At 37.9% G+C, this 25,854-nt stretch overlaps 1 pseudogene; it reads right to left on the bottom strand.

Moving 5' to 3' along the window:
* Nucleotides 1–634: 634 nt before the first annotated feature.
* Nucleotides 635–21,566, bottom strand: LOC146594479 (plasminogen-like; annotated as a pseudogene).
* Nucleotides 21,567–25,854: the final 4,288 nt, after the last annotated feature.

The following is a 25,854-nucleotide window of genomic DNA, read 5'->3' as shown; positions in this document are numbered from 1 at the left end:
TCCACTGTCTCCCTAAAGAAGAATGTCAGTATGTTAGTGATAGCACATCACTAATCAGTAATATGCAAACAGGAGGCAAAGAAGAGGAGTGAATATATCTCCACTGCTGTACAAGGAAAATAAATGTCAAAAAAATAAAAAGAAAAACTGAACTTCGACTAGGAAAGAGTTTTCCCTGTCTGTTAGACAATCCTTGTAGATCTGGGTGTTATCAAGAGCTCTGGAGACAGCCAGGAACTAAGACMAACCCTTTCATCTCATCTCAAAATCAGGAACAAAGATCATAGAATCACAGAATGATAAGGTTGGAMGGGACCTCTGCAGATCATCTAGTCCAACCCTCGGCATAGCCCGTACGGGGATTGAACCCTCGACCTTGGCATTAGCAGCACCACACTCTAACCAACTGAGCTAAATCTGCCTCATCTTGTCATATCTTGTCTCGTCTCATCTCATCTCATCTCATCTCATCTCATCTCATCTCATCTCATCTCATCTCATTTCATATTTTTGTTTTAAATTTTTGTGGAATAATGTGAGGAGTTATTTCTGCATCAAAATGTAATGAATCAAATTGTTTTTCTTCACTTATGATCCACTTTGTCTATCTACCTGTCTCTGCCAGGTATGTGACTCACTCAAAAGAGCCTTGAACTCTGCTCTGGAATAAAAAACAGGGTAATCACCTGAACRAGAAACAGAACTGAAGTAATTAGCCTTAGCAGCATCTGGCATAGTTACTCTTGAGCTGCTCTGAGATAGTAGTTCATGCATTACAGTTCAGGTTTGGAGGAGATGCTGACTCCTCTCCTGGGTAGCAGCATTAGTGCAGTGCTGAGCAGGAGTTGATGARCCCTCCCATGCTGCAGCTTGGGTGCTTACCCTGGCTTATTCACAGCTATCGTTACACTACATTGTAATCTGCACCACAGGACAGTAATGGAACAAAACTCAATGTGAGAACTTATTCAAGAGGAAGTGATTATTCTTACAAAATCTCTAAATGAGTTGATTTTACCCATCACACTCATCCTCTCACAGATTTAATTTGCTTACACTGTTTCACCCACATACACACAAGCACCAAGATGTACGCATGCAGGCAGTCCAGCCAGGGTTACTGATGTGCAACATGAAGAACAAGGGACAGTGGCTACAGAGTCCTCATCACATCTCACAGTATTTCCGATTGGCGATGACTAACTAGTTTTTGCAAAGATCTTTTACATTATGTAGGAGTCAACAGTTCTTATGGAGTGGTCCTCTTCTATACTCTGTCTTCCTAATGGGTTAGCAGAAAAAAAGAATTTGATGTGCTAAACTTTATTTTCCTCCTTCTGCTATCAGATGGGTCTTCCACTGACAGGCTGTCTGTGCTGTGGTCTTTACCACAGCATAGGCCTTCTCGGTTTGACAGGAACAGCATGTTCCTCAGTTTTGTTACTAGGAATGATGTCCTTYGTTATCCTTTTAACCTTTGTTCTGCTCTTCTCCTGGCATTTACACATACACCTTTCCATTCATATTTGTTCGTGCCAATCTTCATATTTCTACTCCAAGTGTCTACAACATTACAGACACTCATGGTGTCTAGGGAACATCTAGTTCTAGCACTAGGAAAGGGAGAAGAGGCACTGTATGTACCTTTCAACTCTTACATTTTAAATGGAGGGTGCAACAAGTACTGTCAGGGAATAAGATAAGTACTAAACCACAGAGACTAAGCTATAATTTGATTTGCTTAGAGCATCAAGCAGAAACTTGAAGTACCATCATTAACAATGATACAGGATATAAGTGAATGAACTGAGAGCACCAAAGAACTAGAAAAGTAAAATTCTAAGACCAATGTACTTTCTACAGGCTTGCAATGAGAATAGACTGCAATGACTGATTAGATCCTCCTAGGCTTTTCTTACCTGACAGGTATCTGGGCAAGCATTAATGGGCTCAACACAGAATTCAAACTTTTTGAGTCTTCCATTCAGAAATTCAGAGTTATTGCATGCTTTATTTTCAGACGTGGGCAAACTGGCCTGTTTTAGGACATACTCTCGACCTGTACCTTTTGGAAATAAACAACCAACAAAAAGAAAATATAAACTACAAAAATAAAGACTGTTACCAAGAGCTTAGTACTGRCAGAAAATTTATCTGTCCTCCAACCTGTCCTCCCATCCTATTTTTATATCAGTGGGAGCTGATTCTATGCCTTACTGCATAAATCTCATAGGCTGTGAGATAGAATAGTCTTTGGAAGTGATTTAGCAAGAGGTAACAGAAAAACATCTGATTTGCAGATGAGGGGGAGTAAGAAAACACATCAGTCTGTATGTATTTTGAAGTTATTTAAATTTTGTTAAACTTAAACTTGGAAAAATTCAGAAATTCAGAAAGAAAGTACCCTTTGGATTATAAAACCAAGGACAACTTTACAGAGATCCTCTCTTTGCTGGAGAGATTGATGAAAGCTCAGAGAAATATCATTTGCTTTTAATCTACAGCAGTATAATAATAAGACAAGTTCTAATACTGGAGAAATGCCTTACTGCAGGCTCAGCAGTAAGTTTGGATTTATTCTACCTCCAAGGCTGAGGAAAAAAAACAAGTTCAAGTATAGATTTTCCATTCAGTTCTTTGAACAGTGAGTTTCCAGCCACAAAGCTTGGATAATGAACTGAACTTTTCACCAACTGCAAAATTTTCAAAGATGGGGCTTTTGCTCTGACCCATTGTTAATCCTCAGGTTTTTTAGCTGATGTGACAGAATCTTATTTTCACTTTCACCCCACCTGTGCCACAGTAAATTCCAGTTAATGTCATTCACTGATATTTTGGTGAATGCCGCAGGTACACACTAAAGTGATGATGRGGTTTCCTATCTGTGGCCAAACAGTGTACAAAAGGGATGTGGAATCTATGCAGTAGTAAGCTAAAGGGAAAAGACTACTCTGGAAAGATGGTGATCCTGCTTGTTTTCACTGGTTTCATTCACTCTGATTTTTTTTCTTTTGATTTTCAGTGTATGTGGGATTGCTTGAGGACTGACACTGACCAATAATCTTTAATTTATGTAAAAGGTTAAGTACACACATTTGTTTTTCCCTGTACAACGAGTGTAAAAATTCTGGAGACCAGTTGTACAAATCCTGCCAAGACTATTAAACTCCCAGCTACATTGACTGTGCCTCACCTTTTATTTCTCCCCAGCCAGTAGTAAAGCATTCTGTTCCACTTCCTASCATCATATTTTCTTCAGGTAAACACGCAGGTATAACTTGGTCAATAATCATTGCAGGACTGAAAAGGAACATCCACAAAGATATATACCCATTAGTGTGTGTTTGTCATTGATCCACTTGCACTCTATGTCTTAAAAGAAGACTGGTGGGAGAGAAGCAAGACATCTGATTGTTTTAGTTTCATGGATGGATCATATGAAATGGTTTCATGCAATAATAGGGAGTAAATTAATAACCCAAGCTGAACTCTCATCTCACATTTATATCAGTGGCAGCTGTCTGTGCTCCATGCCTTGGTAAATCAAACCTCACAGGCTCTGAGATGGAATATTCTTTCCATGTACCAGTGTCAACAGCCACTTTTCAAGTCTATATCCACTTAAGTTTATTTGTGAGGTCAGGAAAAAGGAGTTGAAAAGAAATGCTGGGATTGAAATGGTACCTGCTCAACTTCAGCAAGGCAATATCTGCCCCATACAGTGTTTGGAATATACCCTTAACCTCTTGGATTTGCACAGATGGCTCTACAGTCTTTGCTGTGTGTAGTCCAAGGAAGACTCTGTAGGAAGAAGGCATTGATGACCTGTAAGAAATAATTGCACACAATGAGCTGAAACACATTATTATGCACAATCACATTTTTATACGTGCCCAGAGCTCCATCCCTGATAAATGTGAACATTTCCTTGTAGAAGTATGCTGAACAAGACAGAAGAACAGATTTTTTTCCTCTCAACAAAATAAATACCTGCCTTTTTTTAATGTTCACCCCGTGTGTCTGTAAATTGCACAGAGCTTTCTTGCTTAGTGGGCAGAATCAAAACTCCAGAGGCTTTTGGATATCTGTGATGTTCCCAAGCCCTGTCAGAGGCAGCAAACGTGATCAGTTCTACATCTGATCTTCACAGTTCAAGAGGCAAAAGGGCAAAAGTGATAACAGCATTAAATTATGCCTTGCTCTTGTAGGATCAAGATTAAAGCAACCAGAAAACCTGAGGTTATACCAACATGGACTGTACCTATGGCCTGGGCCTCAGCACAGAGTATGGTCCAGCAAACTTCATTGYTCTCTTCACTGGTCCCATGTTTGTATTAGGATCAAACATGCATCTCAGAAGGGAAGTGGCAGGCACCAAGCTGTGTTGCTTCTCAGAGGAGACTGATGCTTGATGCTATGAATATTCCTCCATTCTGTCCCAATGTCAAGTCAAATGAGTTAGCTAAGCCCTAGAGCAGAGGGGACAGAGACTGCCTAGATGCACMATGAAAGATTGTTTTAGTCTGGCATTGCCTATCATGACACAGACACGCAAGATGGAGCCTGTCAGTAGGTTTSTAAGACAGTGTCCCAGTACAAATTCCATCATCTTTTCTTCTCTGCACRACTGAAGTAGCTTGTGGTAGGTAGGTAGGTATGTTGGTGGAATCTTAGTGTTATTTCCTTGAAATTCATGAAATCCTTCTCATATAAACATAAAGCTTGCCATGGAAGACATTTACCTTTCCAAACCATGAGCTGCTGTAAGAATCCACTGTGGATCTATCAGAGTACTGCCACAAAGGCGTATGTTGGTACTGAAATAAAGATAATGACTTGAAGGCTGGTATTCAATTATACATAATCCTTGCAACACAAAATGTGTTATTGATAAATTCTCAAAATCCCTTTCCCCATCCTTTCAAATGCTCCTAATATCAGACCAATGGTGCTCTCCAGAAGGATATACACCATAACATAACACCTTCTCTAATCTCTGTTGCTTTGTCCCCTGATATTTCATAATGTTGCAGTGTAACATGGAGTACCTTGTCCTAAGACTGACTTGCCAGGGCCAAGGGTGTGGCGCTGACACCATCCACATGGATGCACATCCACCCACAATCCTTCGATGTTGTTTGGGATTCCTCTTCGGTTTCCCACATTCTTGTTGAAAGGGAGCTACAGAATGAAAAGTAATCACACTAAAGAATTTCAAACCATTCAAAATGCAATCAAATCTAAGGGAGGAAGGAATAATCTTCATCCTTTTTAGTTGTTCACTCTTCACCTAGATAATTGCCAACCAAAAAACAAATAAACAAAAGCTATTATGCCACTTCCACCAAGAAGTTTGTCGCCAAGATGTCAYTTTCCACATAGCAATTTCCCACAAAATACTTTGAATTAAATAGGTATCATTTGGACAGCAATGATCAGGAAGTAACAGCATTCATAAAAATGCAGTAGCTACTTCAAACAGCATGGCAGCAACGAAAGTAARATTTGCAATCGCACTTCACACTTCCTGCTGAGTTTGTGGGTTTGGTTAGGGTTATTAAAATTACATTGCAGTGCAAACTGACTACACGAACAAACCAGGTGGACAGAGAAACAATATTGTATTGATTTTCAGAGACAAATAATGACTCTTTWCTGTGTCCTTTGCATTAGTATGATCAGCTGGATATTTATTATAGGCAGGTTCTTCTATCAGTTGCATGTGGACCTAATTCAAATCTATAGCTGTCATTAGATTGCTTTGGGTTTGGGTTGAAAAATGAAGCTACCCCTCACAGCTGTCATAAAAGACTGTCAAAAGGAAGAGCAAAACCTGAGTCTGACGAGCTGTGTGCTGGACAAGTAGATTGTCAGGTGAGTTGAAAACTGGGGGACCTCGGGGCTCAAAGCAGAATTTCCCARAGGGCCAAAACTGGGATCCATATTGTCAGTACATTCATTACTGACCTGAACAATGGCATCGACTGTACCATCATCAAACTGGAGGGTGAATTTAAACCAGGGAAGTGGCTGACACACACCTYTAGTTTTGCACTGGGGTGGAAGAAGTCTGAAGCCCATGTGCTGGGAAGCAACTGGTTGAGGAGGATCTGGAAATTGTCTGTGGGTTACAGAAAATGTAGGAAGGACAGGAGCCAACAGTATGCTCTCAGACTTCATTCTGTACCACCTGAAGTGGAACATGGGAAGTAGAGAAAGGGAGGTTTTGTTCCTCTCTGTTTAGCACTGATGAGGCTGCATCTGAAATACTGTGTCTGTTTTTGAGTTACTGATTCAGAAGGGAATCCAGCTGAGACTACCAAGAGGGTCAGAGGCCTACAGCATGTGGCTCATGAGAAGAGGTAGAGGGAGTTCGGTTTGTTTGGTCTGGCAAAGAGAAGGGTAAGGTAAGGTCCTACAGCAGCCTACAACTATTTGAAGGAAGCTGCAAAAAAGCCTGCTTGGTAGTGCCAAAGAACGTATCAAGGGGCAATGATCGCATACTGACTTGGAAAGTTCCATTTGGAGAAGAATTAAAAAAAAATAATCAGGGCCAGTGTTGCAGCACTGGGCAAGGTCCCAGGAAGRCTGTGGAATCCCCATGCTCAGATGCTTTCAGGATCTGATGAAACCAAGCCACAGCTGACCTGGTGTTGGTGACAATCTAGTGCTACTTTCTAATCAATATTTRTATGATTTTATGATTCTGAAATAATAATTACCACACTTGGGAATTTCACAGTATTCCCAGATTTTCTGGGGGTCTGCTGTGTAGCAACAAGGTCCATTAACATTTCCATCAGGATTCCTGCAATACTGTAACAACAAAAAAAAAGAACATAAAGACTCAACTTTAGGATACAAATACTTCCTGATTCTTACTTTACATCTAGCACTAACACAAAATYTAACTTTTGAACAGTTTTCCCACATTTTTTTTTTGCTTATGATAGATTCTTCTTTCTTCTTGACATGTARTTATTTGCTTTATTTTTTTTCAAAACTGTTAATTAAAAAGAAAATGTGAGATAAAAGTAAAATTTCTACTTCTGTCATCATCAAGGAAATATTTGGTCAGCAGAGGCAGCCTGAAGGTCCTGGGTTCTAACGACTTCTGAGAATTACAACTAGACAGAGAACGAGATTTTCACTACACACTGAGTGTTGGCTTAGTCCGCATGCCACTTAATTCAATAAGAGTCAGCTCAACACTGAGAATTCTTCAGACTCCAGCTCAGTTTGCAAAGCATTGGATAAGCAGCAAAGGGTTTTGCCCTGATATGTCCAATGGAACTCATACATTGAAGAGTCAAGGAAACACTATGCATTTAATTTGCATCATTTGCCCACCCATTTCAAATGCCACATCAATGTTTTAAATAGCAGGGTCCGAGCAGTGTGCAAAATCCTCTCTTGGTCTCCTCTGCTAGCTGTGGAAAGACTGAGAGGGTTTCTAGATTTGCTTTAACTCTTTTATGGGCTCTTGTGCATAAAACCAGTGGATTAGGATAAAGACTTTCATACTATAGAGCTGAAAGACAGAGGAGTTCATTGGGAGGGAAGTGTTTCAATTGGTTATTTATACAAAGAAGATGTTATTAGGTTAGAAAAATGTATGGAACTCTGMGTTTCATCTCAGTTCACTATGTCAGCTGGAAATCAGACCTGGATCTTTTCCTTTTAGTGCATCGGTCATCTTATCATCCACCCACATTACAGCCAAATCCGCTTCCTATACTTCTTTCAGTATCTGAAATAAGTTCCAAAGATAAGCTCATTTGATAGGCAGGAGGATGTACCCTCCACAGGGTGCGAAATGACCACAGAGCAGGCTTCCTATGAAAAATACAAGAAGGTCTCTTCTASAGTATTTTGTATCCAAGTTAAAAAAAGAAAGTCACTTGCTGCTAGTACAATGTATTGTCCAAATGCACATAAATRCATGTGCATAACAAACACTAAATCTGAAAGCTTTTTTCTCTTGCAGTATTTAAAGGGAATGTTTTGTGAGCAGCACTGCCTTTTTTTCAGAGACTTCTACCTTCCTCCTTCCCTTTATTTTCTCTTTCATTAAGATTTTTCTTTCAGTGAACTTGTGAAAGGCCAAATGTTTATTTTTATTCTGAAGTTGCTTCCAGATTAGTAAGCTGTAGCTCTGCCTGGAGGCATCTCYCTTGCCCTGGTGCAGTCCCCAGTCCTAATGGGGTCCTTTTCCCTGGAACTCAGCTGCCACTCTTGCAGGCTCTTAGGACCAGCTGACACAGTGCCAAGGTCATATTTTCTTTTGCTGACTTGGAAGTACACACAAAAGGCAGTCTTCACCTCAGCATCTACATTTACTACCACCCCCCAGAGCTCTGTGTCCGTGCCCAGAGGTGAATATACTGCTAACTTGCAGAGAAAAGGTGTATAGTCTTCTTCTTGCGCCCCACTCATTCCAGTGCTAGAGTGTTCCTACGCTGATCCTTGACTGACAATGATTTCAGCATTAGGTCATCTGTTGTCTGTCTAAGAGGGGCAAAGACTACGTCTATACTAATAAATTAAGCCTGTMCAGAGCCTGGGCTTGTGCCCCATGATCATGTAAGCTGTTTAATTCTTAGTATATTYCCTGTAATGGCTTTGGGCTAGACTGACTAGCACTGTCTCAAACAGTGACAAGGCATGGTTTGGTGGCTGGTACAGTCTATGATTTTCCTGGAGAGCAGTGCAGATGAGGCCTGTGTTTCTGTACAGGTATGAGCTGAGATATGGCCCTTGATCTGGCCTTATTTAATTTACTGTCACAGACAAAGCCCCAGGGAGGCTGCCAGGATTTTCAGATCTGCTCTTGCAGATCCTCTTCTTCTCATCACATTTTATCCTCAGAGATCAGATAGCTTCAATGATGACAGCCAACCCCTGTGAAGAACATACTTAAGAGCTGAAAATATGTGRTGAGGTAAACTTAATGGTTGATCTGTCTTGCTATGGTTCTCAACCAWATACCACAGAGGTTTCAAAATTGGTAATCTTGGACTGTAACCTTGAAAAGCAGAGGCTGTTATTTCAGGTAAGGTATATCGCACTGTAGAGAAGATGTAAGCCATGCCAGAAGATGTAAGCTTTTTTGCATCCTCCTTATTGCCCAGAAGCTATTCAACCCATGCCAGTCTGATTTTTGGAACAAAGTGTCCTTTGTTTGAAGGACATGGAGTTTGTTTCTCTGACAGTCGATGTCCATGTCAGAGTGGAGGGAGGCAATATTAGATGAAAATATTGCATTAACAGCTGCTTACATTTTTATCCAGGCCTGATYTTGTATGAGTCTTTGGAGTGAGATAACTGTGCTAATGAGGCTCCTGAGATCTCCACTCTTGGCAAGTCCTGCCGCTTCTAGTTTTCATGACTGCACCATGATAATCTTTACCATTGCCAATAATACACTCTGTAAAGGGAGGAGAAAAAGTAATAATGCTTTGCTGTAAATCATTGGGTAAAATTCCAAGATAAATGCAAATAAGCAGATGGAACTATTTCATTCCCTTCTGCTTAGGTAAAGAAGTTTTTTTGACCTGTGATACTTTGAGAAAAATTCTATTGAAGCATGTGTCTGTACAAAATGTCAGTTCACAGAATTTGTTGATTTGGAGATGTTATGAATTATCACATATAGTGCAGAAATATTGAAAAGACTCCATCATACTGGTTCTTACACAGTTAGTATTAGAGTGACCCATTTCAGAGTTAAAATGTAAGAAGTTCTTGCTTCCTACAGGTATTACTTCAGATTCTTTGCCATCATCAGCAGATATTAATTTGTTGTTTGTATCAGAGTTGTCACAGTTTCAAGTTTTTCTCTTCAGCCACAAGAATTAGAAATTATTTTTAAAAGCAAAGTTTAGACTCAGATGGTTCTCACTATTGCAAGAGGCAGGGCTCTGGATGTGTGCCTATTAGCAGCTATGTTATAAACCCAAAGAATGTTCCTACAAAGTGTTGCACAGAGTACTTAGTACCTTGCAGGATGAAATATTTTATCTTGTTCTACCTCTCTTCTTCAAAACACAACTGCCCTTTGCAACGTTTTACCATATGTAAACCATAGCTTCTGTCAATAAGGTTTTCAATTAGAAAAAGCAAAATATAAGGTAAATAAGATCCTCAGCAGAGATACTAATAATTTGTTGCAGATTAATGTAAAATGTTAGCTGCACGTGAGCAGAGAACAGAACCTATAAAAGACAATGTAAAGGTATGGCCCGACCATCTGGTGGTCTGGTTCTAGTGTTGAATAAGATGGTTCAGATGAAACAAGGTGTCCTCCATAGTCATACTTTTGCAGATTACAACATTCCCATCTCACAATAGGAACAGTAGTGTAAYACCAAGGGGCTATATCATTATCTGGGTTCCAGCAATGGTTTTCTCTCAGATCCCTAGAAATATAAATACAATGCACTTTGATTCATATATAGCCTTCTAAAAATRCATGGGAATATTTCAGAGAATAGGTGAAGTGTGCAAAATACAGAAATGGTACAAATTTGTTTTTTTATTATATATCACAGAACTCAGATCACTATCAAATAAAAAGAAATAAGTAATTATTGATATGGTATAAACAGCAAGGTGTATATTGTACAACAGCATAGCTGTCCATTTCATTTTTGATAAAAACTAATAATGTTTGTGGAGTCTTGACTGCAGGTTATAGAAACAGTCTGACTAGCTGCATAATGTATGATGATGTAATATTCGTCTTTATTAACAATCATTAGAACATATATGCGAATGCAGAAAATATCCATTCATTTTAATACACARTTAAACTGATCTGTGTCCTTTAGGACTGGGAGCTTACCACAAAGATTAAAAAGAATGATTTTACCAGAGTCAGAAATTGAGAAAAAAACAGAATTGTCCCTTCTAACTTTTAGGACCAGTGAATACATATGCATGTGAATTTGATTAGGGATTACTACCAAGGAATAGTTCTACTGAATTCAGTGAGCATTTCTTCACATAAGGGTTTGCAAAGTGAAGGTTGGATGGGATGRTAAGAGAAATGGTCTTCTCCCTAAGATTTTTAAAGAGTTCAGATAATTTCTCCATCCTGAATCAGAAGAGGGACAAAATCTCCAAGAGTTTCACAAACAAATTTTTCACAAAAATAATAATTGAGTTGATCAAAACAGTGTGATTTAGGATGGGAYAGAACAAAGAAATGAGCTGTAGGCAGTGTGAATAGAGATTTACTTGAGAAGCAGTAAAGATGCACTGAAAGGATTTGTGAAGCAAATGACAGATGAGAGGACTGCAGTACTATGATTACTRAAACTGATATATTGTGGCTAGATCAAAGAGGACAGGAGTCAGTGTTACAGAACCCGGAAAGGAGATATTTTTATTAGTSTCATCATTTCTATTCCAGTGCACAACTAAGGATGGAGTTGGTAGCCARTGTGTTGGGTTTCCCATATAAAAATGGTCCAGGCCACTGGTAAATATCTCGGCTGTTGAATTCTTCCATCTGTTACTCACTGAAGCMGCTTTAAAGGCTATGGCAGCTCTTTCAAACATTAATAAAGAGACAGCTTTGGAAAGCAGGTGGATATTCTGCCATCTGCCTTAATGACTGTTCTTGCATATGTTCTTGAAGAGTAATGGCAACTGTTAAATTTTTTAAGGGCAATTTAAAAGGATGKTTTTTATTTACATTTAGTCCACAATTTAAATGTCATAGAAAAAAAGACCAAAAGGTCATTTTTAAGGCTTGGACAAATAATAAATTTTCTGGCTTAGAAGAATAATAATGAAAAGTGTCATTTTTTTAACAAGGATATTCTCTTCTACTTTTAACTAYTGTAAGATAATCAAGTGTACAGTGAGAACAACTGGCTAACACAACACAAAAATGCAAAATAAACATACRCTTTTGTGAAATTGCTTGCCATTCTATTGTGATGATATGGCAACATTGAATTCCAAGCTTGGCATTTCTTTCCTATGATAGTAAAAGAAGCTGTACCACRGTAATCTAGGCCTCTCTCTCGATAGCACTCCTCTGGACTTGCAAACTGCCTTGGCATATCATCATCTATAATGAACAACGGAAATCAGTCCCTTAATTTTATTTATATGCTTAAATTTAAAATTAAAATCCTTTCTGGAGAGAGGTAAAAGTGAGTTAGAAAAATCAGACARAATAGTAAGCAGTTGCAGAAATGTTTGAGAATAAAAAAACAGAAAGCATATGTAAGGATGTCTGGAAAGCCTTCATGCACCAGATGGTACTTGACAGGAGTATTTGCATTTAAATTTTGCTTCTGCACACCACATTTGTTTGGATGAGGGAATCAAAAGGTACACAAATAGATCTAAAATTTCTTCAAATCTAACTTTTCTTAAGTTAGATGTAGGAGATTGATGTTTAGGATTTAAAAAATGGATCATTATTCTTTTACTGCTTTTTTCTCCTTTCATCCCCATTTTCGTCCCTCCCCCCCCCTTCCTCCCAAATACATTCAGAGACATTTTTCACCAGAAATCTTTGGTCATGTTTGTTTTTAATATCTTCTTGTATTTACTTACATGTAAAAAGAAGACTAAAACTCTCTAATCTTTCAATCAGCAGACTTAAAACCTTCACTCTCATTTCCCCTGAGACAAAAAGGTCCTATTTTCTACTCATGACTGAGTAAGCTTTGCAGCATGCCCACAAGATCAATAAACAAACAATACCACTAAGCAGAATTTTAGTAGAGATTTTTAAAACACAAATGATCACCTTCCACTAGATTCTCTGTTGCTGTAGCATGGGTTATACTATTCTTACCAGTGATTTGTGATGCTGTCTGTGGACACTGAGGGATGCTACAATACTGCCATCGTGTTGTGCTGTTGGTGGTATAGCACCAGGGCCTCTTCTTACCATCTGGGTTCCTACAATAATTTTTAGCTAAACCCCTGAAATGGAAACATTGACTAAAAACAACAGCATTTTGGAAATCTTAAGCTAGCTACATACAAAAGAGCAAACTGTTTTCCTGACCTGTTTAATGTTTCACTTATYGGACATTCATCAACATAGGTAAAACATTGCATGTCCCATTATTTCAGCATACTACTGTTTTGGAAATGGTCAACAAACCCAGTAATAAGTATTTTATGGCTGAATGTTATATAATGAATTGTTCATATTTGAGCTTTTCTCTTTTGTGCTCTTAGCCCAGGAGCTGCACCGTAAAGGCATGCACTAAAATATTCTTATTGTAAGGTCTTTACACTGGCAGCTGACCAGTCCAGTAAGACTGGCTTATTTTCAAAATTCTGACCAATCGCTGATGGCTTTTGTGCTGGACTGGTTATGTGGGAACATRCTCTGATTTGGAGAGTGTATAAGTCCTTAACAGACGACAAAGAAGCCCCAGAGCATCCCATTCCAAAAGTTAACACAACTTTCTCCTTTCCTCCCCTCTCTTATGTCTCAAAGCATATTGCTCGTTAGAAAAGTACTTGCTGAAGTGAGACAGYATTGTTAGGAGAGAGACAGAAATACCAAAGACAACGAAACACCAGTTAATCACAGAAGGCTAGGAAAGTACTCAGTATATGCTCTGTTCCTGTACCTAAATAGGATAGTGGATAGCGTTCCACATACAGACTGCCTTAAYCAATGGCTTGCTGCACAGTGGTGGCCCAATGGTACTGCTACCAAAAAAATCTTAACCAAAGGTTAAGAGTATTTTGGAGTATTTTAAAATCAGTGCTGCCTCTTTTAAAGCTGCATAGCAAGCATATCTACATGATCCAAAAAAAGGGGGGTAATCAGAAGATCTGAATTGGACATTACTGTTTCTGATGCACCCAGACCAACCATAGCACCACCTTGAACACTAGCTAGCCAGGAAGGATACAGGACAGGCTGGAATGGAGAAAGGAAGAGTAGGAAAACTCTGAATGTCGGTAAAAAAGGCTTAAATATCTGATAATAAGCTGACTGGACAAAAGAATAATCTAGAAGAAAGAAAGAGCAGTATCAAAGGAAAGAGTCAAACAGGAGTAATAAGTAGAATAGGAAGGAAGAGACCTGGCATTACATTCACAGACATTTCTGTGAGGATCATTTTATGATAAGTCTTTCTTGGTAATGGTACAGCCTTTAACTAATGAAGGTGTTTCATTTACTTGCAGGGATTGTTCTCAGGAGTTTCCCCATGTTTGTGAGGGAACTGAGTGCTCCAGTACTGACAGGTATATCCTGATTCAGTGATGGCTATCCTGCCACAATAATCTTTTCCATTCCCTGAAAGACACTGGTGGCCCAGTCCAGAAGTTGATGGGGGTGTAACTGTGCAAGGAAAAAGAACAAAATAGAAATAATGCCTCAGGTAGATACAGATACATGGTTAAGCTTTGCATCATGCAGAACACACGCTTTTTTTCTTTCTGCAGAAGTGATATTGCTGGAAAGCTATGGCTTTTTTTGACTTTGTGGAGAGGAGGGGGTAAGGAGTGACGTGAGGTAAAAAATAAAGTTCCTGAGGTGTGTTCTACACTTCTTCTTCGCAGCTATCAGGCAGCAACAAGACCACGCTGAACCTGATTCCACTGCACCAGTCCCGAGAGCAGAGCTGGAAAGTGAAAAAGTGGCAGTACTGGAAAGAAGTTATAGAGAGCTGGAAAAAGCAAGGGTAAGACCCAAGAATATGAGGAGAGACACTACAGAGGAAAGAGAGAGAGAAAAGAAGAGAGAGCCAATGAGGATACTCAGAACAAGGAGTGAAAGGCTTTCAACATGAGTGAAGCAGCCTAGCAGCAAGGAGGAAGGAAGAAAGAAATCAAAAAAGACTGAAGTGCCTACAGTGGCACATGCAATTGCTGTCTATGATCCAAACTTCAAGACTATTTCTAGGGAAGCCATAAAGGTAGATGCATCAGAAAGACATTGAACAGAAAAGAGTGAAAGTCTGTAGCTATTTAGTTATTTTTCCTGAAAATGAAAATACATACATATTTTTCTTCCACTTATGGTTTCACTGGGGGAAAAAYGTGGTTGTAAAAATATAATTTGTACCAAAAATCTTGTTAAATTTTTAAAATCAGTAATGTAACAGTTTCTTAAATTTTATTTCTTATTTCAGAGAAGACTATAAATAGTCATTTCCATTAGTGAGTATGTTTCCTCTTAAAGTCAGAAAAGAAGCACTACTAGGATATACGAGGATATGATTAAGGATCTAAGCATTAGTTTGTCCTTCAGTGCAGACAGCCACTTTGAAGATGACATTGTTAGTTCCTCCAGGCCTGAGTTTGTCTTTCAGGACCTATCTTCACTAAGGAAAAGGCAAGAATTTATCCCATGTTGTCTAACACTAGGCAAACAAACACCATAACGAAGCCATGGTATTTTCATGGGTGTTCCACAAGTTAGCAGGTCAAGTGGAAAGTAAAACTTGGTGTTTCTGAGATTTAAGTGGACTGACACCCTCCTCAGCTATGCCAAAAAATAAGACTGTTGAAGAAAAATTAGGGTCTTCATGACGTATTTCTCTGACAATGCCGTGCTTTGTAATACTTGTGTGACAACTGCGGCCTCAATGGACTAACATAAATCAATGTAGCAGAAACTGAGTGTCATTTTTTCTCMCTAACGTGCACCTTCTTTGGTTCCAAAAATTTTCTTGGGGTAGTCAGAACTTTGATTTCTCATCTTTCCACTCCATAGTCTTCTATGGGAGGGCTGCATCCTGCAGTTGTGTGAAATGCAGCCCAGTAGAGTAATTGCTGAAAGTCAGACTCACTGCAGCGAGGAATGTCACAATATTCCCAGCGTTTAGTGGGGCTGGTAGTGAAACACCAGGGCCGAAGTTCGCCATCAGGATTACGGCAAAAATTCATCTTCAGGTCCTTCTCTGGAAAACTGGCCATTAGAAGGTMAGTYAAGCTTGTGAGTCAGTTACRAGTGAGCTGCAGCAACTAGRCTGGCTGCAGGCRCTGTGGGAAGGAGTGRGACAATTCAGCACTGACTGTGACTCACCCTTCAGGAAGATATCCATGAGAATGAGGCTCTTGGGYATCCCAGTGCTGGCACTCAATCCAGACTCTGTCCTGGAAACTCTTCCATGGTAGTCTTCACCATTACACTGCATGCACTCACTGTAGAACSAAGGCGGAAAGTCAGTATTAGAGCTGGCCCATGAACTCTCACACTGGCCTGGCTATTAGCTGAAAAATCCTTTCAAATGGCAAAGTTAAAGGACAGGAAAAAAAACACTGCAAAAATAAAAAGATTCTTTTTCCTATTAGGTGACGGTTGTTAATCAATTACACTTACAATATTTGCCTTTCTAAAATACATATTTAAAAAATAAGAATATTGTAAATCCTCAATTTTTTATTTGGTATATATGAAAGGGGATTTCTAAGGAGCTCTTAGGGATCACTGACCTACTGGAGATGCTTCCACTTCAGAATAGCTTCTTCTGAAGAATAGCAAGATTATCCATGAGAGCTATGGAATCCATAAATCRCTAACACTCTTTCTTCACACTCGTGAGTGTGACCTTGATGATCCAACTTCTCTGGATTAGTTTTTTCTCTCCTTGAATATAAATCAAGTGTTACAGCTTAGTTTTTTAATATTTCCAGGACAAAATATAGCAATGCAAAAAAGAAGGAGCTCTGTCCTAAGGAGAGGCCAAATCAAAGTTCATTCCTCTATGTGTGAATATTGGATCCCTGAAATTTATCCACATCGTAACCTCATYCTCATTATATTGACCAAACGTTACCAAACAACATTTTAATGGTGGAGTTTTGCTCTATGTYTGTATCAACAACTTCAATCTTCTCAATTAAAGTGTTGTATGTGATCTATTAAATTTGTCTTTTTCAAAGATAATTTTGACCTTTCTAGTTGCAGTCCCTTTATATCTATAAAATTACTTCACAAATTTAACACAACCCAGGAAACAGTCTCTATGATGAAAATTTTCATTTCAAGTCTAGTTTTATTTAAATTTACATTTAGAGCAAATCCCCAATTCAAAATAAAAGAATCTGAATCATAGAAGAATMTGAATATTCTCACATACTTAAATATAGATTAAAAAGAAAATCAAAATCATTGTAGAGAATATAATGAGGAGAATGGAAGGAAGGAACATATATACTCTGACCTTCACATTCTGGAATGCTACAGTAATCTATTCTGGTAGTAGGATCTGTTGTGAAACACCATGGTCCATTTGCATCTCCATTGGGATTCCTGCAGTAGTTTTCTTCTAACCCCGCATGAAGGAAATTTTCAGGTATAAAGCTATAATAGAAGGATAAATACCGTAATGAAAAAAAGGATTTTTTTTGTTTGTTTTTCAAATGTTTTGGGTTTCCCATGCAACTTAAAAGCGAAAAAAATGGATACTCCTCTTGTGGAACTGAAGCTGCTATACGAGTATTATTCTATAAGCTCTCATTARAAATCTCTCCATAGCTACTGGGATGTCACTGAAGAACCAACAGTCTCATGTCCACAGTTTGCAGGAAACACAATAATCTCAAAGGATTCTTCAATATTTTCATGCAGCAGATACRTTGTAGCTATCATTTCTAACCTACAAGGTTTGCAAGAGTAACAGTTCAYATGAGAACTTTTTTTTGGAAGATACAGCAAGAGGACACTGACTAAGGAACGGAGAGTAACGTGGATGTCATGCTGCGTGAATCTACCTGGAGAGCAGCTAGATCTTCTTGCACACTTCTCATGTAGTAACAATAAAATATTATCAGGGGACAGAGTCATGGATAGAATGACACTATTTCAGTTTCACTACTGTATCGTACCTAGAAAGGGAAGTCCTGGCCCCATTTAAGTTAAGGATGAAATTTTCATTCATRTTAGTTTTTCCAAGTGAGTTTACTGCTTGAACAAGGACTACAAAAATTGGTAGCATATAATATCATTGTAATTACAGTGAGACAAGTTATACAATGTCTTAAAAGCATAYTTGTCTTGCTTCTTTTTTGTTTTGTTTCTCTTTGTTTTTTGTAAGAGCTAAAACTCAGAGTGAGAGATATAWGGAAGAAATTATTCATTACAAATTAAACTCAACGGTGAATATCTATCTTTGACAATCTGYGGTGTAAAATTGCTTAAAGCACACTGGTTATGGATAGTTCAGAAAATATCAATCATAAAATTTGGACAAAAATGAGAAGACCATACTTCGATTTGTGGGGCACACTATCCACTCACTTATGGTACAGCACACCCTTCCGAGTTCTGTCTTCTGTTCCTCTGTAATCCTCCCCCTTTCCTTTCTTGCACTCGAGAAGATTAACTRAAACAAAATATACTTTTAACGAATCTGTATCAGAAGTTACATATATCTCACGTAACAGGTGTTGTGCACATGCAAATCAGCTATATTTAACATGTTTCAGACATTTGGACCCACAGAAATGTGAATGTTTTCCCATTACTGTTAATAAAAGGAAATTAGAGATATAGACGAAGTACATCAYGAAACTTATTACAGGGGTTCACATACCTTGTTTCTCATAGAGAACTGAATCTGTTCTTGGAAAATCTTTGTTGTCTGGGAGGTTTTAGACAATGTTAAACACCACTGATTTTTACTGAGGAATAGGAAGGCCCTGTTGAAATTGAAAGGAGAGAGAACATGAASAGTAGTAAGTCACTTCGTTCAAACTGTTATCCTCTGAACATTTTTAGAATCTATTCTGGATGTTGTACATTGTGTTTCAGAGTCAGGCTTTATATTTTCACTAGTGAYTTTTGTTCCCAAATGCCTAAACTGGTCTTAGCTTCGAAAGGATATGGATATAAGAAGAAGTTACAGTACTGTAAGCTAGGCTGTGAACTTACAGCTGCTTCTTAAGTTACTCATAGTTACTGCTTTTGTCCATGCTTTTACCCCAGYAAATTCAAAGTATCAGGGAATCACAGAATAATTCAGGTGGGAAGGGACCTATGGAAGTCTCAATCCAGCTCCTGGTCAAAACAGGGTTGACTGCTAAGCAAGATAAGGGTTGCTCAGGGCCATATCCAGTTGAGTTCTGAMTATCTCCAATGAAGGAAATTTCACAGATTCCCTGGGTAACCTGTTCGAATGTTTAACCACCTCCATTAGAAACAATTTTTCCAAATATCTGATCAGTATTAAGCAGTGTAATCCTTTTATCCAAATTAGAAAGTGACAAGAGAAAAACTAACCTACATTTAATTTGCATTAAGAACATGAGAAATTTTCAGGAAGTCATAATGCACTRTAAATCCAGACCCAAATTTACATCTCGATGGCATCTTTATGTCATTGTCAAACCTCCTTCTGTCTTGGGAAATATTGTTTCTTGTCTGTGCTATGTACTGACTAGATTGCAAGTAAGCCTGCGGAATCTAAGCTAATGTCATTTTTCTTGGGTACCACATTATGAGATGCCATTATATTTATATCAACATTGGCTAGATTATGTTAATTGAGCCTGATTTAAGCTCAACTTTTTGCCCTGTCTGGACAAAGTTATAAATACTGTAAAATGTTTATGGTTAAGGAGACTAAGAATATCTTGTTCAATACGTATGGATGAATGCACAAGTGGGAAATCTCCCCACRCTGTAGTATCAACCTGATTCTCAAAGCATTTTCATTAAGATATCATCTCCTCTCTGAAATGTGTACTATTCATTTGATTTCCGATACYCAAACACTCATTCATTCTTCCATTGTTTTAAGATATTTATATATATGATGCCAGGCCCAAGTGATTTTTCCTGAACAGGTRATATTGGACAAAGCTGATAACCAGCAGTGAACACGAAGATACAGGCAATTTGTAAAAGGTAAATGTGTGTTCTTAATATTTCTTCAGAAATTTCTGAGACCTCTTCTAAGACAAAATTGCACAAGTGCTGCTCAAGTTCTTTGTCCTCTCTTGGCCTGAAAGAAGGGTGGGATCCAAAAGCAGAGACTTCTGTGATCTCTTACGGTTGCATCCTCTAAAAAAGATGATGATMTCCCTGATGCTAGGTTTTCAACCTTTTTGAAAATGATTGCCAGTTATAAAATGCTTTAGAAGGCCTGTAGCAAGTTATTGCTGCCTTGAATTAAATCTGGTTATAGAAAAACGTATAGTCAGAAAGAATTCAAAAAGTTCATCTCTTTCAAAAAAAGCATCCTCTGGATGTGGTAGACTAAGTATTCCTGAAGCTCAGAAAAGAAGACACTGCTGCCTCACAGGAGGGACCTGCAATGAAGACAGCCACCTATTGCGATTCAAAAGTCTTCCTTTAAACCACAYGTCTAGCCCCACTCACAGTCAGCTCCAGAAATACTAATGATAACACAAATAACAATAAATTCTACTAACACAGAAGAAAAGACAAAAGGAGGCTGCTACAGGCTGGCCATCCCCTAACCTGGCATCAAAATCTCAATACTATCCCTACAAACAAGCACACAGAGTTTTCAGGTGAAAAACAAACAAACAAATGAAAAAAACCCACAACCTTCATTGTTTTCTCTACACTAGACGGCCAGTGAAATTATTCCACATAAGCTAAAGTGCTGGATACTTGAGCCTAATAGTAATGTGATAAGTGCAAAAAACACAGCATTGCTGATATCTCATTTTCTGAATAACACATTTCTTTCAGGTTATTATGTGAAAAAAGTTGTGAAGGAATCTTCACAAAAATATTTTTCAGTGTACTGTATTCCTCATCAAAACAGCAAAATATTTTCCTGTAATACATGTTGATGTTAAAACCAGTTTTTCTAATCTCCCTTCTCATATATTTTCTCCTAATCTGCATCTCCCAAGTGGTCACTTCTTGGTATGCATCACATTCCTTAGAAAACTTTAAAAAGTTACAATGAAAAAAAAAAAAGCAGAATATTCAGAAATAGCACATCTAAATTACCTCCAGGTAAAACTTTTTTCATCTTCACATTGTGCTGCACATTCTTCTGCAGTATTTGCCTTATAAAAACATTGATGTGCATTTATCCAAACTCCCTCTCTTTTTTTATAAAAGAAAAAAATACATAGAAAAATGAGTACGCTACTGTTTCTGACTCTTTGTGACTTTACATTACACTTTTAATGTAGCCTTTATGTTAAAATGTAATTTCTTTCATTTTGTATTAATGGTAGCAAACTCTGAATAAACTCAGTTTTCTGGAAACAGTACAGGGAAGTATTGCTTGAATAGGTGATAGGGAACAAGAGAGAAGGCAGGGCAAAGGCAGAGCTTTCAGTAATACAGTGTACTGTTTTTAAAGATAAATATGAGCTCAGAACAGGGCAAACAGAGGGRTATTCCCAATTGCTGCCCTGGGACTAGGCACTATTCTGTTTTATATCTCACTAGGAGTCTCCATGCGTGTCAGCTCCCCGTCTTTTAAATGCCTGGCTCAGAGAGGGATAATGAGGATAAATATTTGGAAAATTACGAAGTAATCAAACATGATAGCAAGGAGGACCATAGAAGTACTTACTGCTGGCTTCAGTAAGCCACCATCCAGTTGCAGAATTATAGAGCAGTGGATTCTGTGAGGCATCTGTGATTCTCCCCATTGCTAATCCTAAATTGTATGTGTTCTTCAGAACTGTTCCAGTTCTGCTACTCATCCTTTTTTGCTCATAAAGGTATGTGCATTCTAGCTAGTTCGAGCTGAACATAAGAGATCTGGGTGGCATGCATACTCAAGTGGGAGTGAGACTTAAAATGTATCTCCAGACAGCAGCAGGAAAAGGAAAATGTGCTTGATACAATTGCTTGACAAAGACTACAAAATAAAAATTTTAAAAACTGATTTCAAAAGATAAGTAACATGCATCAGTCTAGTTTGAAGCCATTTGATTATAAGACAGGATAACTAAATGGGATAATCATAACTGTAAGCTGATATATTCACCTTACAGTATCTCTTTTAGAAATCAGCTTGAATTAATCCAAAGTGTTTAAAAGACACTGAGGCCCTACACCTTAGTAACTAGAAATAAGAAAGCTGATTAAATACAGTAACTGCATTTTTATCASCCCCCAGCACATTCCTCTTATAGTTTATCATTTTTCTGTATGTTTATGTCATACTGTATCTCTGAATTACTACATAACTCTAAAGTGCATTGACGTGCTTGTTACTATATCTTAAAACTGTAGCTACAGTAGTAAATACAGACATATCTAATGTCTAAGTGAAAACATATTGTCTGATACTACATCAAAGATGACCGTGTACTGTGTTTGCTGGAATACTTACTAAAGCTTTTACAGATCTGCTTAGATGTAACATGTATCCCTTGAAAAGTTTACCATATTGTTTAGCTATTGTTACAAATTGTTTAATCATTTGTTATAAATCTGCTTATATTTCTTTGAAAGACAAATTCTGYAACATCTAAATAACTGCAAATTATATTTTAATCTTCTAAAAGCCTATTATTGCTCCTATTCTAATTAGCAACAAGAAAGCCTCATATGAAAATGGAGTCACACAAAAGAGCGACTAGTCTGTGCCTTTGTTCATGCTGTTTTTTTTAATGTTTGGATTTCAAAATAAAATAAAATAAAATAAAAATAAATAAAAAAAGRTGAATTAAAAGTAGGGCTGCTAAACTACGAAATATTTGATAGTAACAGAGGCAATAAACAGATCCAGGGCCTGTCCCACATTTCAGTGCAGTTAAATGGAGTTTTGCAGTTAAACAAGTTTTGTAGCAGACTTTCAATGGTCTAATCCTATGAACATCAGAAAGATGTCCTTGTTCAGACCATATCCCTTCCCCCAAAGTAGCTATAAACARATAAACAGAGAAGTTACTCTGGGTAACAGAGTACATACATATAGCACTGTCCCAGCCAGCAACAATTTTCATTCAAGTTTGATTGCAACTTGACTTCTTAAGCTTGGTACTCTGTATTCAGTTTTCACAAAAATCAAGAAGTATTTTAGTAATAAATCTTACTGGACCAGAAGAACAGAAAATATTTTTCAGATTAAAATATACATTATATTATATACTTTTTTATGTTAAATACAACGTATAATACATAATATTTATACCAATTCATATTTCCACATAACTGGTTCAAAGCTGATTTAAGGACATCTAAACTCTGGAGGAATGAAGCAGGATTCTGGCTGTAAATGTAGTTGAAACTGAAGTGTTTCATAGGAACTCAGGAGCTTACACCTCTCTGAAACCCTGGAATATTAGCTACTCAGATGAAACTTGAAATTCTGTATCTTAAACTCATCCCTAACCTGCACCAGCTTGTTAGGAGTGCAGCATCCATGTTCATGTATGTGCCACCCTCTACAAGAGATATTTCTCAAGGATGAGAAATTTTTTTTAGCAGTCTGAGCAATCACAGGTCTGAAGCTCTTGCAGTGACTGTGGYAATTGGTCGATAAGCCTGAAAATCAGAACCTGATTTCACAAACTTGATTTTGAAAATATTTGGTTTTAACTTCCCTAATTCAAATGCAAGGCAAAGAAATCTTACCAGAGCACAGAAATGTGAGACAGAGAAAGATGGCTTTGTTAATCCTCATTTTGGYCCAGCAGGTTGGTGCTGGAAGCTGTGTGTGTTCATGCTCAGTCTTACAAATTCCTGCTGGAGTTGCAGTTGCATAAAAAAACAGATGTGGTGAAAGAAGTTAATGATTTCCTCGGTTTAATTTTCCTTTTTTAAAATCTCCAATATCACCTGGAACATAAGATGTTACGAAATAATATTCACATGTTTGTACTGGATGCTAGGAAAGGTGAAGGCACTCTCGTTTTACTAAATATCTGTTACTCTGACATTGTTGTGCCTCATTTTGTTTAACTAAGGACAATATTACCTAATCATACAGCCAGACTTGTTTGCCCATCCATGTTGCAGTCTGATTTTAACGGCAATTCAATTTGCCTTACTCAGATGACTACATCCTTTGTTTGGAAAAATTGTATTTGCACAAGAATTCTCAGTCAGGTTAAGACAAGAGAGAATGATAATCAAGGAATAATAGATTTAAATAGGTAATATACAAAAATTCTCAAACTCCATTATAAAATCATCCCTTACACACTACTCCAATAGGAAGGCTTTTCTGAATCCTCATTGCTCTAACATTGTGCTAATGATGGCATGAAAGTACAAACATATAAGAGCAAGGATTGATGTAAATTGGGAAGGAGTCAGATAAACTGTCTGCAAGACTGTGAAAGGTCAGAGAATTTAGAATGAATTCTGTCTAAGCTAAATTTCTCTAATATGATCACCAAATATCAGGTTTGTTTGACTTTTTGTTTGTTTGGGTGGTTTTTGAACTGAAAATTCAAAACACCTGGCAAAGCCTAGTAGCGTACAAAGTCTCACTAGAGTCAAACTCTGCCTGGAGTCTCAGTACCCTTTTAAAACAAGTCTTTCATTTGTGGAAATCCTTAGCTCTACAGACAGAAAAGAAATGCATCAGTCCAAGGAAGTAGATGTCAAGTGAAGAYAGAAGTCGATATACTCATCACAGATGGGAAAAACCAGCAGAACAGAGGGTTAGAAAGTAGTACATAATGATTCAGTTGTCCTTTGGCTGACAGTGTATAGTTGTTGCGAAACTGCACCTGATGCACTGCAGTTTCAAAAAAGAAGGACTGAAAATTCTGTAAACTGCACAACAATCCTGGCATCTTGAGGTCGAATTTCTTTTACCAGCCAGACACTCTAGCACTTAGAGTGTCCACTGACAAGTTGCATGAGGGAATAATTAAAATTGACTCAAAGCTGGGCCATGTTCAAGTATATTTGAAGATAGGATTAGAACTCCAAATTATCTTGACAAACTGGAAGGATGACATGGGAAAAAGTGAARTGTGAGGCCTTATTTTTCTCCAGAAAACACAATTATGCAAATATGAAGTGGAGAATATCTAGATGAATAGCAGTTTTGTGAAAAAGAATAGGACATTCCAGTTGTTCATCAGCTGAAGAGGGGTTAAGATCAAAACTGTGTCTAGTTTTKGCACAGCACTTCAAAAGACAGTTTGAGAGAGGCCAATAAAAATGATCAGATATCTTGAAACATCATCTATGAAGAAAGACTGGAAGAAATAGGTTTTGTATTGTCTAGACAAAACTTGCAGTTCTGGGACAGTGGGAAGACACAATAGCAACGTTGAAATCTCTAAGAGGTTCTGCACGCATGATGGGTAGGCTTAAATTCATGTTTGAAAGACTCAGGACAGACGTGAAGAAAAACCTGCCATGGTAAGAACAAGAAAGGTCCAAAGAGTCATCTGAAAAGACGACTTAGGACTGATGTAGAAAGAGCTGCTCTGCTGCAGGGCAGAGGGATAGAACAGAGAATCGTATTTTTCTCTGAAATATTCTAGTATCTTGGACCTGAGCTCTTTGTACTCCCAACAGTCCAGGAAGTTGTGTCATCTAGCACTTGGAACAAGGCTGGGACAGATTCCACCACTAGCTCCGAAACAGATATCCCTGTGCCCTGTACCCCAGCCCTGTGCCATGTCTCCATGCCTCATTTCCTCTTTCAAGACTTCTTAAACAAGTTTCAAGAAACATGGTTTAATAATTTAAAGCTCTCAGAGAATATAAATACTTTATTTGACAAACTAATTTTGCCATTTTAAAATGTTTTGCCTCTTCTGCACTGACAATATACCAAGTGTTCTCAAATATTTCAGCTGTTCAAGTATTTATGATATTACTGGATATCAGGTAACTTAAATGAGCATAAAGATAATGCACACTCTGGGAACTTCAGCTTTGGAAAAAAGGTCAGAAAAAAATGAGATTTTTTTTGCTGTAAGTAAAATAAGATTTTTTTTCCTGTA

Source organism: Rhea americana, unplaced genomic scaffold (assembly GCF_003343005.1).
Source record: "Rhea americana isolate MKP2758 unplaced genomic scaffold, rheAme1 scaffold_258, whole genome shotgun sequence".
Classification (NCBI taxonomy): Eukaryota; Metazoa; Chordata; class Aves; order Rheiformes; family Rheidae; genus Rhea; species Rhea americana.
The sequence above is the reverse complement of the archived record's forward strand: the minus strand, read 5'-3'. Positions and strand labels throughout refer to the sequence as shown.